The 17,004-nt window shown below is 46.2% G+C and overlaps 1 protein-coding gene across 1 annotated transcript in view; it reads left to right on the top strand.

The window, feature by feature from the left end:
• Positions 1–17,004, top strand: part of MCC (MCC regulator of WNT signaling pathway) — a gene marked incomplete at its 5' end in the record, with an annotated part of 565,928 nt that overhangs the window by 75,153 nt on the left and 473,771 nt on the right. The gene's annotated exons all lie outside the window — the stretch shown is intronic.

Here is a 17,004-nt window from a genome sequence, read left to right as displayed (position 1 = left end):
TCCCCTCTATTACTTTTCAGGTGTCAACCCAAAATTTGGGAGCTTCTTTTGCTTTCATTTTGTGAACAATAAAATAGCACAATTAGGGAGGACAAATGTACGGAGGCACAGACCGCAATAAAAACCAGACGGATGTTGTAATCACTCTTCATATTATCCAAAGCTATAGGGACACCCTAAGTGTTGGTTTCAAGCCTTAAGTCTGTGTATGGAAAGGCAAATATAACAGTAAACCTGATCCTGAGGTTTATGTATGTCTGAGATTCTCATTCCTAGCACAGGAACAACAGAGGATTTTGTGGGAAAGGACTACCGCATTTGTGGAAAGTGTATATTGCAGGTATATTTAAACATGTCCATGTAAGCCAAGCCCAATATTCAGTGCCGTGTAGCCATGGTTACATTTCGCCTTGTGCACCGCATATCTTCTCTGCATTAAAAGAATCCTCCTTTCTCAAGTTCTGAAGTTGGAAAGTATGGTTGATCTCCTATAGTCAGCACCTACATCTGCCTTCACAACTATTAATCCTTTGGCAGGCTCAAAATCCGCATTCCATGTGCCACTGCCTTTGTGTTGTGGAATTTTGTAAATGTTTGCATCATTACTTCTATTAAATCCTGAGGATTTAGTAGCCTAGTGAGGTTCCCAGCGGGGAATCCGTCTTAAATACCTTCATTAAGTTGCTGTGAGCTAATCAGCACCAAAGTGTTAATGCACCGTTACAATGTGGCGGAGGCATGTTTTGCTCATTCTACTACATGTTCTTGAGTGTGGCTATAAAGATAAAACCGTTTTATTTGGCTTTGTCACACATGCTAAATATAGCTCCTTTTATGTTGCATGCATGTTTTTCCTGCTCAGAATACATTTTGTCTCTGCACTTTATCTGCTCACTTAGTGCCTGTGGGTCTTACAGGAGGCTAAAACAAAGAGCACTTATTATCGTGAGGTGTGAACTGGATGGGCAGTGTGCAGCCTAGTTTCATTTTAGTCTCTGTTCACACTTGATGCATGTTATTGCATATATTTATGCTCTTCTTTTGTATTGTATATAACATATTTTGTGTTTCATATGCATTATTTTTTTTTGTTCATTCTTTGTCCAAAAGTAAGTGAGAAACATACATACACATATATGTGTGTGTGTGTATGTATGTGTGTGTGTGTGTGTGTGTGTGTGTATATGTATGTATGTATGTGTATATGTATATATATAATATACAGTAAAACCTTGGATTGCAAGCATAATTCGTTTCGGAAACCTGCTTGTAATCCAAAGCACTCTTATATCAAAGCAAATTTTCCCATAAGAAATAATGGAAACTCAGATGATCCGTTCCACAACTATTTATTTATTCATAAGTCTTTCAGTTTATAGTCTATGTACAAAGATTATAGCAATGTGCAAATGGTTGTGTAACCATAAAATGTCTATCCACAAATGGCAGCCTCCACAAGGGGATTAGAAGCAAAATCCAGCAGGAGCTACAGAGTATAAAAGAGAAGAGAGGCGCCTCTAAGTGTAGCAGTATGGGGACATTTAATGAAGGTACAACATTTAGCAACTCACAGGGATTTTTTTTTCTTAGAAAAATTTTTTAGACAGCTTTTTTCTCCAGTGTTCCTGTGAGATCTTCAAGCAAGAAAGCTGAACTGGGCGACGGGCTGGATGTTGAGATCCAGTGGTCACCCCAGTTCAGCCTACGAGCGCGTGCAGGCCATAGCTCCGCGCTGGGTCGGCCGCGACATAGTCCCACTGAACGGGGACTGACCCTGCGAGTTAAACGTCTCGCTGAAACGCCAAAGACCATGAGTCACGGCGTCCGGATTGGTCAACAGCCCTCCCACCTCGGTGGAGAGGGGTACTGTCAGGAGTTGGCGCCCGCCTGTTTCCGGTATGGTGAGTAGTATGTTCCCCCTTTCCCCCTGACGGGTCTTGTGGTGAACGCGGGCTCCTCTCTGTAATGGTAAGGATGGGTCTTCCCTCTATCCTATAACATGTCACAGATCCCCCTGTTTGAGTGTGATTTTTGTGAACAAGAAGCCAGGAGGCTTGGTTTGGGAGCTGACAATCTAATTGCAAAGATGTTAAAATGATTGAAGTCAGGGGCAGTACTAGAACTTTACTGTGATAGTGTAAGGTATCCTACCTGTCAGAAGCCACAGGGCGATGTCTATACATGTATACTGCATTCCAGATCATTCCTCCAGCTAAGCAGATGCCTCCTGACGGCCACGGACCGCATACGGCCCGCCAGGGTCCGGTACCGCCGACCAGGCTGACCACCATGAGGGTGAAGGGTTGTGAGGCCGAGATCCTTCTGCCGACATGCCGCTATTCTGTGCAGGCCGCCGCCATTGTCTGGTAGTTCGCACGAGGCCGCCATTTTGGCGTAGCCTCGTGTCTCCAGCATGGGGGCGGCCATGTTTGAGGTGACTCAAACACCTCGTGGAGCTAGGGGAGGCGCCGGAAGGCATGCAGAGGGGCGGAGCCACCTCCTTTCTTCCCGGGAAGCCAGCCAAAAGACTTCCTGTCTGTTCCAGACAATGCTGAAACAAGTTGCATTTTGAAACTCTGAGCAGTAAGTGGTGAGCTTTGGGGTCTATCTCTCTCTCTCTCGCTCTATAGGGGTCCCTAAGCAGGCAACACTGAGGGGCTTTGTGGCGCTGGGGGTCTGAAAAAAAAAAAATATAAAAAATATAAAAAAGTTTTATTTCTTTTTGGCAAAATTGATTTTTTCGGGCAGTATCTGGAATTATCATGGACCCTGCCACACAGGTACCCCCACCGATTTCCCTCGGGGGGGCCGCGGGACAGTGCACAGAGTATGGATGCATTCACAGCAGTTTTGAAGTCTTTGGTGGCTCGGGTGGAGACGGCCTGTCAGGAACGGGGGTCAAGAAAGCGACCCCCGCCTACCCCTATATCGTCTGAGACTTCAGATTCAGATGCTGAGATGGTTATTGCAGCTGCAGGCCCCTCTGCAGGGGCTGTTATCTCAGGTAAGGTTCCCTCAGACAGTGAGGAGAACGTTCATGCTTCCGCCATAAATCAGGAAGAAGCATTGGTGGACGCACTAGTTGTGCGGTTCGGGAAACCTTAAGACTTGAGGTTTTTCCGGCAGAGGCAAATAAAAAGGAATTTCCCTTTGGTACTAGCAGACCCACCAGGTCGGTGAAGGTTTTTTCTTTACCCAAGTGTTTGGGTAAAAAGATTAGAGGTATGGGATCATTCTAAGCATATTACTAGACGCTATCCTTGTGAGGAATCCCTCATTAAGAAATGGACGGTATCACCAGTGGTGGATCCACCTATTTCCAGACTGAATAAAGCCACGGTTTTTTTCAGTGGAGGACGCTTCGCCCTTTAAGAATTCGGTGGATCGGAAGGTAGAAGCGGAGTCCCGCACTATCTTTCCCTGATAGGATCAGCCTTTAGACCAGTTATTGTCATTTGATCTAGTTCTCAGACATTTACGGAATGGGCGAGATTGGTGCGCCAGGACCTGAAGGGGAAAGGTATCCCCCAGGCAACATCTGTTTTGATGGAACAGATTATATAAGGACTACAGGTTGTCTGTGACGCAGCCTTGGATGCTACCCCCCTATTAGGGCATGCATCTATGTCAGCGGTAATCCTCAGACGTGTGCTGTGGTTAAAATGCTGGGTCAGCGTAAGTACACAGGGAGCGGTAGTTACCGTTCCCTGAACAGATCATTTTCCTTACCTTTTCCAAAGATTAGCATCAGTTCCCCACAAGAATCGGATCCGGTTGAACGGACAGACCAAGGAGCCTCTAGCCGGGTGACTTCGGTCTCTAATGTTTAACCAGGAGAAATCACCACTCGTGATAGGAATCTCGAGTCTAAAGAATGTGTGGGAACAGAGAACGATCAGACTTTGTCGGATTGCCAGGGCCAGATAGCTCTAGGGCAGCCTGGTTCTGATCCAGTCAGGCAATATCAGGGTGATGACGTAAGTCATTCGCCAAGGATTTCACCAGCTGTGCCTTCTTCACAGCATCCCGAAGGCGCGCAGATTGGTAACGCGCGCCCACGATGCTCCAGTAGACGCAGCAGACGCGCTGAACGGCCTGTAAAAGCAGTGTCAGCTATTAAAGGGATTCCCTCATCTCAGATTGCTGCTGAGATTTCTCCGCAGGATGGAGATGGAGGGAACTCCAGTTGTCCTGGAAATTCTAGACGAGCCTCGTCAAGCCGGTCCGGCCGACTTGGACATGCTAGTCGCGAACGTTCCTTGGGAACTTCTTCTCAGGGAGTGTCTGCGGTCTCAAGGACCGATCTTCCATTGTGCTTTACAATCACTGGGTTTAATGGCCTGGCCATTGAGACCCAGGTACTGAAGGACAGAGGGTTGTCAGCTTCAGTTATTCCTACGCTAATTAAAGCAGGGAAAGCGACTTCCAGCAAGGTCTATTGTCGCACATGGAAGACTTGTATCGCGTGGTGCGAATCTTTAGAAATTCCTCCACGTACCTATTCGGTGACCCGAATTCTGGCCTTTCTGCGAAAGGGGGTTGAGCAGAAACTAGCCTTGAGCACCATCAAGGGTCAGGTTTCAGCATTAGCAATCTTCTTTCAGAAGCCTTTGGCTATTAAGTCCTTGGTGCGGAATTTCATCCAGGGGATGCGGCACATGGCTCCACCAGTCCACGCGCCCTTATCGCCCTGGGATTTTAATTTGGTTGTCGGTTCTGAAGAAACCTCCTTTTGAAAGCATCAGGGAGATTCCCTTGTTTACTTTATTCCAGAAGGTGGCCTTCTTGGTGGCTATTACTTCTGCACGCAGGGTGTCAGAACTGGCTGCATTGTCAGACCAGTCCCCATATTTAGTGATTCAGAGGGATAAGGTAGTTCTTCATCCTAAGCCATCCTTTCTTCCAAAGGTGGTTTCAGGCTTCATCTGAATGAAGATATTGTACTACCTTCCTTGTGTCCTCAGCCCAATCATCATCAGCATTCCTTGGATGTGGTTCGAGCAATCAGGGTATACCTGAAGGCTACGGAATCATTCCGTAAGACGGATTCACTTTTTGTGATCACGGATGGCCCCAGAAAGGGGTTGCCTGCATCTGCCGCGACTATCTCCAAATGGATTAGACAGACGGTGGTACAGGCTTATTCTAGTAAGGGTCGGAATCCTCCGTTCCCTGTTAGGGCGCACTTCACTCGAGCGCTCAGTACTTCCTGGGCCTTCCGCCATCAGGCGTCAGTGGTCCAGGTATGTAAGGCGGCCACCTGGTCGTCGGTACATACCTTTACAAAATTTTATAAGATTGATGTGATGGCATCGGCGGATGCCTCATTTGGCCGCAAGGTTTTGCAGGACGCAATTTGAGGAGACCGGTGGTCTACCTCGAGGATTTTTTCTGTTGGAATTTTCTGTTGAATCTCATCTTTAATTGATGAGCATTGGAAACTTCTAGTTGGCACCGGTTGGGCCTTCTAGATTGGATTTGTTTTCCATTTTCCCACCCCTCATTTGTGGTACTGCTTTGGGACGTCCCGAGTGTGTTGAATCAACGAGGACTACGTCTGTCAATGAGCGACAGAGAAAAATTGATTTTTGTAAGATCTTACCATAAAATCCTTTTCTCTTAAGCTCATTGACAGACGTAGTACCCGCCCCTCTGTTTTTGAGTTGGGTTGGGTTAAATTCTCTAAACACTGCTTTGTGACGTAACTGATTTGCTAGAGCAGGAAGTGAGAGGATATACCCTCTGGGACTGCCCCTAGGGTGTGGCCAGAACGTTTTCTTTCCTGTCTAGTCTTACTCCTGTAGAGGGCAGCATAACCCGAGTGTGTTGAATCAACGAGGACTACGTCTGTCAATGAGCTTAAGAGAAAAGGATTTTACGGTAAGATCTTACAAAAATCCATTATTTTAGAAATAGAATACAGAAAATTGGAATGTGCGTATGTATTTACCCCCTTATGAAGCCCATAAAAAGCTCTGGTGCAACCAATTACCCTCAGAAGTCACATTATTAGTGAAATGATGCCCACCTGTGTGCAATCTAAGTGTCACATGATCTGTCATTTAATATACACACCTTTTTTTGAAAGGCCCCAGAGGCTGCAACACCTAATCAAGAAGCACCACTAACCAAACACTGCCATGAAGACCAAGGAACTCTCCAAACACGTAAGGGACAATATTGTTGAGAATTATAAGTCAGGGTCAGGGTTAGGTTATAAAAAAAAAAAAAAATATCCAAATCTTTAATGATCCCCAGAAACACCATCAACTCTATCCTAACCAAATGGAAAGAGCATGGCACAACAGCAAACCTGCCAAGAGATGGCCGTCCACCAAAATTCACGGACCAGGTAAGGAGGGCATTAATCAGAGAGGCAGCACAGAGACCTAAGGTGACCCTGGAAGAGCTGCAGAGTTCCACAGCAGAGACTGGAGTATCTGTACATAGGACGACAATAAGTCATAAGCTCCATAGAGTTGGGCTTTATGGCAGAGTGGCCAGAAGAAAGCCAGTACTTTCAGCAAAAAACAAAATGACACGTTTTGAGTTTGCGAAAAGGCATGTGGGAGACTCCCAAAATGTATGGAGGAAGGTGCTCTGGTCTGATGAGACTAAAATTTAACTTTTCCACCATCAAAGAAAACGCCATGTCTGACGCAAACCCAACACATCACCCAAAGAACACCATCCACAGTGAAACGTGGTGGCAGCATCATGCCGTGGGGATGTTTTTCAGCAGCTGGGACTGGGAAACTGGTCAGAGTTGAGGGAAAGATGGATGGTGCTAAATACAGGGATATTCTTGAGCAAAACCCGTACCACTCTGTGCGTGATTTGAGGCTAGGAGGGAGGTTCACCTTCCAGCAGGACAACGACCCCAAACACACTGCTAAAGCAACCTTTTGAGTGGTTTAAGGGGAAACATGTAAATGTGTTTTGGAATGGCCTAGTCAAAGCCCAGACCTCAATCCAATAGAAAATCTGTGGTCAGACTTAAAGATTGCTGTTCTTAAGCGCAAACCATACAACTTGAAGGAGCTGGAGCAGTTTTGCAAGGAGGAATGGGCAAAAATCCCAGTGGTAAGCTGTGGCAAGCTCATAGAGACTTATCCAAAGCGACTAGGAGCTGTGATTGCCACAAAAGGTGGCTCTGCAAAGTATTGACTTTAGGGGGGTGAATAGTTAGGCAGATTGACTTTTTCTGTTATTTTGTCCTATTTGTTGTTTGCTTCACAATAAAAAAAAAAATAAAAAAAAATCAATGTTGTAGGCATGTTCTGTAAATTAAATGATGCAAATCCTCAAACCATGTTAATTCCAGGTTTTGAGGCAACAAAAGACGAAAAATGCCAATGGGGGGGGGGGGGTGAATACTTTTGCAAGGCACTGTATATAATGTTTGGGGGTTCAAAGTCCTTTTCTAGTAAAAAATAAATAAATAAATTTCAGAAAAACAAAACGCGCCAGTAAAAGGCTTGGTCTTCAAGTGGTTCTAATATTGGGCATAAAATGCTAGGACTATTCTAACACCCCCCAAATTACCCCTCTATATCGGATATATTTTTTTAACTTTTGAGTATAGATCTGTTAGTCCCAAGCATTTTTGAATCAACCTGCTATTGACTGCCTCTTTCAGTAAAATTTTACTTTTGTAAGATCACTTTTGAACTTTCCTCCTGCTAGTTTGAGGTCATGTCCCTGTGTTCCTTTTCTTCATATCATCCTATTGAAAAAACTGCCCTCCTTAGCCTTATTTACCCCCTTGAAGTACTTGAAGTTTCAATAATGTCTCCCTTTTCCTTCTTTCCTCCACTTTTTTTTTATCCACATTTTTGCTACCCATCTCTGAACTCATTCTACCTCTATACCTTTTATCAATATTTTTTGTAGGCGAGTTCTTCAGAACTGGACACAGTATTCTAAATGAGGTCTCACTAAAAATCTATATAGGGGATTCAGGACCTCCTTTCTTCTGCTGGGGTCCCCTCTAATGATGCATCCAAAAGTTCTATTTGCTTTTCCCACTGCATGTCCATGCTATTTGCTCATTTTGCAATCATCTGAAAGAAGTACCCCCCCAAATCTTTTTCTTCTGTAGTGTTGGCTAAATCTGTACACCCAATGTTGTTCTCTCTCAAGGGTTTTTTTTCCCCCTAGTTGCATTATTTTACATTTAGAAACCTAGGACTGCAGACTCCATTGCTTTGACCAATCTTCCAGAAATGCCCAATCATGGTTAACATTACAGAGCCCTCAAGCCTTTGGTGATTTGCTCAACAAAGTATCAGGTTTTATTTTGTACAGAGCAAATGGGGATTATATTGTTTGTGTGCACTAAAACTGATTTTAGTTTTTTTTTTTTTCCCTGGAAAATATAATTTGATAAATAAAAAATAGAGTAAATAGCCTCTACCTGTGCACTCTGGATAAAACTCAACAATATTTATAGTGTCAATTAACACACAATGTGTTTGGGAAATAATACATTTGTGAAATTTACAAATCATTGTTAATACAATTGTGACAAATTATACAAGTAACGAATGTGAAGCAGCTAGTTGTAAGACTTAACAAGTCTGGAATATAGTGAAAGACAAAATTAAAACCTCACTCCCTTTAAAGATTAAATCATCAAAAAAACGCTTATAATAAGCTTAAGCTAGAGTAAGGGATTGTCCATACATAACCACCAAGTGCTTAAAATATTGCAAAAAGATGATGCAGCGATCCTTTCAAGTGACTCCACACAGCAAAAAGTGGGTTGTGTTATCTTCCACCACCGTCATTTAGATTTCCTACTTACCAGACACAGACATTTAGAATGCATAATGGGTCATAGAGAGGAGTTTCTCTCACAGAAATAGATGTTCTCCTGTAGCCCTCCAATCCAGTCAGATGATAGCTCAAGAGTGGTGTACCATATGATTAGGGAAAAGACAGGAGACCCTTCATAATGTAGTATTTTGAAGCATTTATTTTGTTGCGTACTAGTAAAAACATTAACGAATGTTACAGATCAAAGTAGACTTGCTAGCATGGCAGGGATGTTGATTTGCGTTCCATCTGCGTTCCAAGATGGCTGAAGTGACGTCCAGTAGATCCCACCCAACATGTTTCGTCAGCAATGTCTGACGTCAGGTCATATGACAAGACACGTCGTTCTTCTGTTTATATCACCGCCATATTACGGTATCCATTCCGTTTCAATCTTTTCATACCATAATTAAAACCAATTCTTTACATCCGCCAATAGTAAGATATGCATAAAAACTAAATTTTACTGCCCATATTAAAATAAAATCTTCAACTAAAAATACTTTATTAAGTGACTACTAAAGATCAGGAATATATACATAACACTCCCTCTAGGGGTGGTAGATGGTAGCGCACCTATTTAATATTTAGCCCCATCTAGTGGGAACTTGAGAGAACACAACCCAGTTAATATATCAGAAGTGATATATATTTTATTATTTGTTACCTTTCATATTTCATATCACTTAAAAATTATTAGAATAAAAAATAAGGATATCTACAGGATTGAGACAGTTTGAAACATCTTTACATTTAGAAATTCGAAATGTAGTAGTTTGTCGATATCTACATCCATTCCTACCGCACTCAAAGTACACAATTCAAATATCCATTCTGTTTCATTTTTTGATATTCTCCGTTTCATGTTACCTCCTCTCCAGTGAGGTTCAATCCTGGTTAAACCCCAAAAGGTTTCTAGACTAGGGTCCCTGTTATAACTCCTAAAGTGGTTGGAGAGACTGTTTTGGAATCCCCTTTCTTATGTTATTCAGATGCTCATTAATTCGGGTAGCTTATTTTCTTCTTGTTCGCCCCACGTATTGCAACCCACATGTGCACGTGATTAGATATGTCACATGGGTGGAGTCACAGGAAATTAATTTTACAGTCCCCAGGAAGGAGGGCAAGGTATGTCCAATTCTGGACCTCAAGGCGCTAAACTGCTTTGTGCGGGTGCAGAAGTTCCGAATGGAGTCCATTCGCGCAGACGTTCCGAATGGAGTCCATTCTCACAGTAGTGGCATCCCTGCATCAGGAGGATCTTCTTGCTTCAATTGACATCAAGGATGCTTAACTGCACATTCCAATATGTTTTGGTCACCAGCGCTTTCTCTGCTTTGCCGTCGGAGAGGAGCATTATCAGTTTGTAGCGTTACCCTTTTGGTCTCGGCTCTGCTCTTCGGGTCTTCACTAAAGTGTTTCCCATGCACCAGGACTTCGGAGAGACTTGCATGGACTTCACATAATGGAAGTCTATGCAAGTCGTTCCGAGGTCGCCCCGAAGTAGTACAGGACCCTTTTTCTAAGTCGGAGTGACTTTTGTCGCTCCTATCAGACAGGGTCCTGTAGCGGTCTGGCGACTCGACCATGCAGCCCATCTTTTTTCAAGTGCCTCCTTATTGTGCATCTTGAAACAGCCACACCACATGTTTTCAGAGAGTCCTGTATTTCACCTGAAGTTATTTGTGGGTTTTTCTTTGCATCCTGAACAATTTTCCTTGCAGTTGTGGCTGTAATTTTAGTTGGTCTACCTGACCGTGGTTTGGTTTCAAAAGAAACCCCTCATTTTCCATTTCTTGATTAGAGTTTGCACACTGCTGATTGGCATTCTCAATTCCTTGGATATCTTTTTATATCCCTTTCCTGTTTTCTACAGTTCAACTACCTTTTCCCTCAGATCCTTTGACAATTCTTTTGCTTTCCCCATGACTTAGAATCTAGAAATGTCAGTGCAGCACTGGATGAAAGATGCAAGGGTCTGTCAGGAGTCCAGAAACCCATTGACCTTTTATACACACACACACACACACACATTACAAGCAAACCGATCACAGGTGAGGATGGTTACCTTTTTAATAGCCAGTCAAACCCCTTTGTGTCAACTTGTGTGCATGTTATCAGGCCAAAATCACCAGGGTATGTAAACTTATGATCAGGGTCATTTGGGTAGTTTCTGTTGTCAATATGATTTTAAAAAGGGTAAACACAGTTGATTGATAATAAATGGCTTCAGCCAAACCCTAACCATGAGTGAAAAAAAATTTTTTTTTGTTATCATTCATTAACCTTCTTAGCAGTATTCCCGAGCGTGGCTCAGGGTTAAATTTCAGAGCCAAAAGCAGTAACACCGAGCCACACTCGGGGTACCGCCAGAAGCATCGCTGGATCCTGAAAGCAGGGTTACTTACCTTGTCACCAGGATCCAGCTATGTATCCCGGCGGTGTCTAGCGGCGGATCTTCCATCCAATCCTCTCCTGCTTCCCCCGGCTTCCGTCTCCTGCGACGTGACGCTCGCAGGGGGGTGGAACTGGCGTCAAATTCAAAAGTAAAACACACCAAACACACTGATGCTATTTAAAATTAAAAAAAAAAAATCACATTAGATTGCCCCCCAGTGCCCTTTCCTGCAGTTTTACTGTACTTTTTATGTGTGTGTGTGTGTGTGTGTATGTATGTATGTATGTATGTATGTATGTATGTATGTATGTGTATATATATATATATATATATATATATATATACATATACACATACTTTAACTTATTTATAGTTTTTTTTATTATAATTTATGATTTTGTGTTTTCAAACTTTATCATACCCGAGATGTTATAAAGAAGAACGCACAGTAAAAAAAAAAATCATTTATAAATAGTTGGTTTGGGCTGCTCATTCTTAAGAATTACATGCAAAATAATGGTACCGCTTTCAGCACCTAAAATCCAAAAGAATCATACCGCCAGGAGGTTAATACTCTCCGAAAAATGGCCAAGAAATCATGAATTCTGCCAGGGTATGTAAACCTAAAGCAACTGTACCTGCTCCCCATTCACACCTGAGACCTTGTAACACTTAGAGTCCCATGACATCAGGGAGGGAAAATGGCTAATTGGGCCCAATTTGGACATTTTCACTTAGGGGTGTACTCCTTTTTGTTACTAGCGATTTAGACATTAATGGCTGTGTGTTGTTGTTTTCAGGGGACAACAAATTTACACTGTTATACAAGCTGTACACTCCCTTCTTTACATAGTAGCAAAGTGTCATTTCTTCAGTATTATCACATGAAAAGATATAATAAAATATTTGCAAAAATGTGAGGGGGTGTACTCACTTTTGTGAGATAGTCATCTCAATGATCCATGATCCATTATGCATTCTAAATGTCTGTGTCTGGTGAGTAGGAAATCTACCTGACGGTTGTGGAAGATATCACAACCCACTTTTTGCTGTGTGGAGTCACTTGAGAGGATCTCTGCATCACTTTATTGCACTATTTGGAGCACTTGGTGGTTTTGTATGGGCATCCCCTTAAACTATCTTAAGCTTATTATAAGCTGTTTTTTATGATTTCATCTTTAACAACCTCCCATCCGCGCTACAGCCTATATACGGCTGCAGCGCGGACTTGAATTTTCGGGAGGCCGTCTTTATACGGCCTCCCAGAAACAGTCTCCCCGCGCGCTCCTGCGAGCGCGCATCGGGGAAAATCTGTGTCGGCTGTTTCCCTTGGACACAGCCGATCACAGATCGTGGTGAATGGCCAATCACAGCGGCCATTCACCACGTGATCGGACCGTCCAATGAGAGATGATCTCATATGTAAACATATGAGATCATCTCTCATCGCCAGCGCGCCTTCCTCACACGGAGCCTGCAGTGTGAGGAAGGAGGGGGAGCCTCACAGCGCCGGGGACACAGAAGAAATGTAATCAGGGCACTGATCACCAGTGCCCTGATTACAAAAGGTAAAACACATACACAAATTGCCACCATCAGTGCCCACTGTGCCCGCCATCAGTGCCCCCCATCAATGCCCACAATTACTGCCCATAGTGCTGTCAGTCAGTGCCCATCAGTGCCTGCTCATCTAGGCACTGATGAGCACTGACTGGCAGCACTATGGGCACTGAGTGTGGGCACTGATGGTGCCGCCCATCGGTGCTCATCAGTGTCCATCAGTGCCATCCGCCAGTGCCCATCAGTGCCGCCCATCAGTGCTGCCCGTCAGTGCCGCCTCTTAGTGCCCAGCAGTTCCACCTCTCAGTGCCACCTCTCAGTGCTCATCAGTGCGGCATATTAGTACCTCCTCATCAGTGCCCATAAGTGCCACCTCATCAGTGCCCATCAGTGCAGCTCTCAGTGCCCATCAGTGCTGCCTCATCAGCGCCCTTCAGTGAAGGAGAACAATGTATTTCTCTTACGTCCTCCGACAGTCGCCGCCATCTTCATATTCGTCACAATGGGGTATTAGACTTTGCTCCGTAGGAGTAGCTAGGCAACAGAATATGTTAACATTAAAGCTTTTAACATATCCCACCCCCAGGGGGTGGTCCCCTCAGTCAATACCCTCCTACTTCCTGTATCCATATCTCAGTTTCAATGTCTAGCTTGTCAGGAGTAGCTGGATGTCTCTATGCTGGGGAATTTTGTCTCAGCCTTTCTCTTCTTTTTTGATTTTTGTTTGAGTTTTTTCTCTCTTTACTTAGTTGTTCTTTTTGTCAGCATTAGTTAGTTCTTCTGATGAAGAGGATTAGTGCGGGCTGGGTCTCGGGCTGATCCCCCTGGTCGCAGGTTGTGGGTCAGTGGCTTCCCAGCCTGCCATCGATCGTTCAGTCAGGTAACGCTCCTGACGCATTGAACGACCCATCCCTGTTCGGTGCAGGGATGCTATGGTGAGGTGGCTACCTCACTGGACGCTGTGCGGTTTCTCAACCCCAGTTTTTCTGCGTCCTGAATGCGACTCTCCCTGTCACATGTGCAGTGGCTTGTTCGCCTGTGCGGGTTCCCCACGCCATCTAGGAGGTAAGTGTATCTGTGTGGGGGGGTGTCAGTCTGGGACTGTGTAACCTGCCTCTATTCACACTGTTAAGCTCCCTATCTCTCTGTCAGCCTGTGGATGTGTGAAAGGCTGTGTGCTGTGGGGCATGATGTTTCATGTTTGGGCATATACAGCGATCGCTGCGGCGGTCCGCCATGTTTTTTTTTTTTACTATGCTGGCGGTCCTCACTGTAGTGGAGGAGCGGCGTTTTCGGCGCCAAATGGCGCCATTTTGGCTGCGCTCGCTCCGGCCGCATGTTTACACTGCAGGCGGCCATTTTCTTGTAGCCTTCCATAGGCTTTAATAGAGCGCCCTGAGTTTCATCACTTCCTTTTCCCTGGGCGCACCGATCGAGGCGGCGGCAGCAGCAGCAGTGGTCTCTCCAGGTTTTTATCCTCTCTTCTTCCTATATCCTTGCCTGAGTTGAGTTTTATCCCTGTGGGGGTCTCATTGTGCTTGTGTGTGTGTGCGGTGGGCTGCGCTCGCTGCGCTTGTTAAAGGGGCAGTTAACCCTTTATTCTCCAGCATATTGTTTTTTGGGGCAATGGATTCTCAGGAAGGCAAATTTCCTGCCACTTTGGTGGGAAGCCAAGGGACTGCTGTTTCCCCCCCCCCCCCCCCCCAGGGGGGGATTTGGCTGCGGTGGTGGCTAACCTTGCTGCTCAGGTGCAAATGCTTGTGGCTGCTCAATCCACAAAAAGGCCCAGAGTTTCAATTTCCTCTGATTCAGAGGGTGATGGTGATGGGGCTGCTATGGCTGGGGTCTCCTTATCGGGGTCCCGCTCCTCCCTGGATCTCGTGGGGTCCGAGGTGGAGGCTGAGGTTGAAGGGGTTGATAGTTCTCCCCCTGGCTCGCCTGAAGAGCTTGCAATCATGGATGAATTGGTTGCTTCTATAAAACAAACACTGCGTTTGCAGGATGAGCCATGTCCTCCTGCTGCCCTGGCAGCTTATGGGACACAGAAAAGACGCAAGATGTCGCAGGTCTTTCCCTGCACTGATGATTTTCAGCGCGCTGTTAAGGAACAATGGCGCAATTTACGCAAGCCTTTTGCTGTGCCAAGTAGGTTCAAGCTGCGTTATCCTTTCACGCCTACTACTGATGAACGGTGGTGTGTGCCTCCTCCAGTGGATCACGCGATCGCAGTTTTGAATAAGTCCACTGCGATTCCTGCGGAGGATACTCCGGTGTTCCGAGATGCCACGGATAGGAGACTGGAGTCTCTTGCCCGTCATACTTATTCTGTTACGGGCTCGATGCTAAAAGCTCTGTTTGCCTCTCTTATGGCAGCCCAGGCTGTCGCGAGTTGGACGCAGGTGCTTAGGCGCGTCCTGGTGGCTGATTCGGCCTCACCGGCGACATTGGATATGGTGGATCAAATCCATCAGGGTGTCATGTATTTGTGTGATGCGGACTTGGATTTAGTGCCGTTGGCTGCACGTGTACACAGCGTGGCGGTGTTGTCTCGCCGCCTGGTTTGGTTAAAGTGTTGGTCTGTGGACCAATCTTCGCGCAAGACCTTAGCCAATCTGCCTTATGATGGATCTCGCCTATTTGGAGAATCCTTGGATACGTTGATAAAGGGGATCACGGGTGGTAAGAGCACGCTCTTGCCCCACTTCCCCAAGACTAAGGCGGCTCCTGGTAAGAAGCATGCTAATTTTCGGCCTTCTCAGGGGTCCTTTCGTGCCTTTCGGTCGCACTATAAGGGCAACAATGCGGCCTGAAGGGACGCCCTCACCCGGTTCTGGGGTGGGGGGACGCTTGCTCGGTTTTCTTCAACCCTGGCTGGCCCGTGTTCGGGACAGGTGGGTTCAGGAAATCGTTCGATCTGGCTACAAGATCGAGTTTCTCTCTCGGCCGGAGAGCAGATTCTTTCCCTCAAATCTTCAACTGTCTCCAGGGCGTTTGCGGGATCTGCACCAAGCGGTGCGGGACCTGAGGGCTCAGGGAGTGGTGGTTCCGGTTCCTCATCGGGACAGATTTCGGGGGTTCTATTCCAATCTGTTCACCGTACCCAGGAAGGAGGGCAAGGTTCGTCCGATTCTGGACTTGAAGGCTCTGAACCGCTTTGTGCGGGTTCGCAAGTTCCGCATGGAATCCCTGCGGTCGGTGGTGGCTGCCCTGGTTCCGGGAGAATTCATGGCCTCCATCGATTTTGAAGGATGCGTACCTTCACATCCCCATTTTCGAGGGTCACCAGAGGTACCTTCGATTCGCCATTGCGGAGGATCACTACCAATTCGTGGCGTTACCTTTTGGTCTCGCTTCGGCTCCACGGGTTTTCACCAAGGTGCTTGCACCGGTTCTGGCCTTGTTAAGAGCCCAGGGCATCTCTGTCCTGGGGTATCTGGACGATATTCTGGTTCGGTCTACAACCAGCCAGGGTCTGGAGAAGGACCTGTCCGTCACGTTGCAAACTCTACAGGAGTTTGGTTGGACGATAAATTTTCCAAAGTCAACGCTGGGTCCGTCGGTTCGGCTTCCCTACCTGGGAATGATCCTGGACTCGGTCCAGGCGAAGGTCTTCCTGCCGGACGACAAACTCAGGACTCTTCAGGAAGAAGTCAGGTCCCTCAAGGACGTTCCGTGCTCGTCACTCCGGACGTGCATGAGGTGTCTGGGGTTGATGGTCTCGGCTTTCGAGGCGATTCCCTTCGCCCAGTTTCACACGTGGGGTCTCCAAGCGGAGATCCTGTCCAGGTGGGACGGGCGACCACAATCTCTGGATCTTCAGGTTTCGTTGAGCGATTGCACCAGAAGGGATCTTCTGTGGTGGCTCCAGTCCCCGACGGTGTCGGGGGGCAAGTCTTTTCGTCCTCTTTCATGGACGGTGATCACCACGGATGCCAGCCTGTCGGGCTGGGGTGGTGTTCTGGGCGTTCTGTCCGCCCAGGGCACTTGGTCGGAGGGGGAGTCCTCCCTTCCGATCAACATTCTGGAATTGCGTGCGATAAATCTCTGCCTTCAACATTGGACGGACAAACTGCAGGGCTGTCTGGTTCGGGTGCAGACGGACAATGCCACGACGGTGGCCTACATCAACCCCCAAGGGGGCACCAGGAGTGCCCGTGCGGCTCGGGAAGTAGCCGACATTCTGTCTTGGGCCGAGACTCATGTCCCGGCGATATCAGCAGTTCACATTC

This window comes from Pelophylax lessonae, assembly GCF_965119305.1.
Source record: "Pelophylax lessonae genome assembly, chromosome: 1".
In the NCBI taxonomy this organism is placed as follows: domain Eukaryota; kingdom Metazoa; phylum Chordata; class Amphibia; order Anura; family Ranidae; genus Pelophylax; species Pelophylax lessonae.
This window is presented reverse-complemented; position numbering and strand designations above follow the sequence as displayed.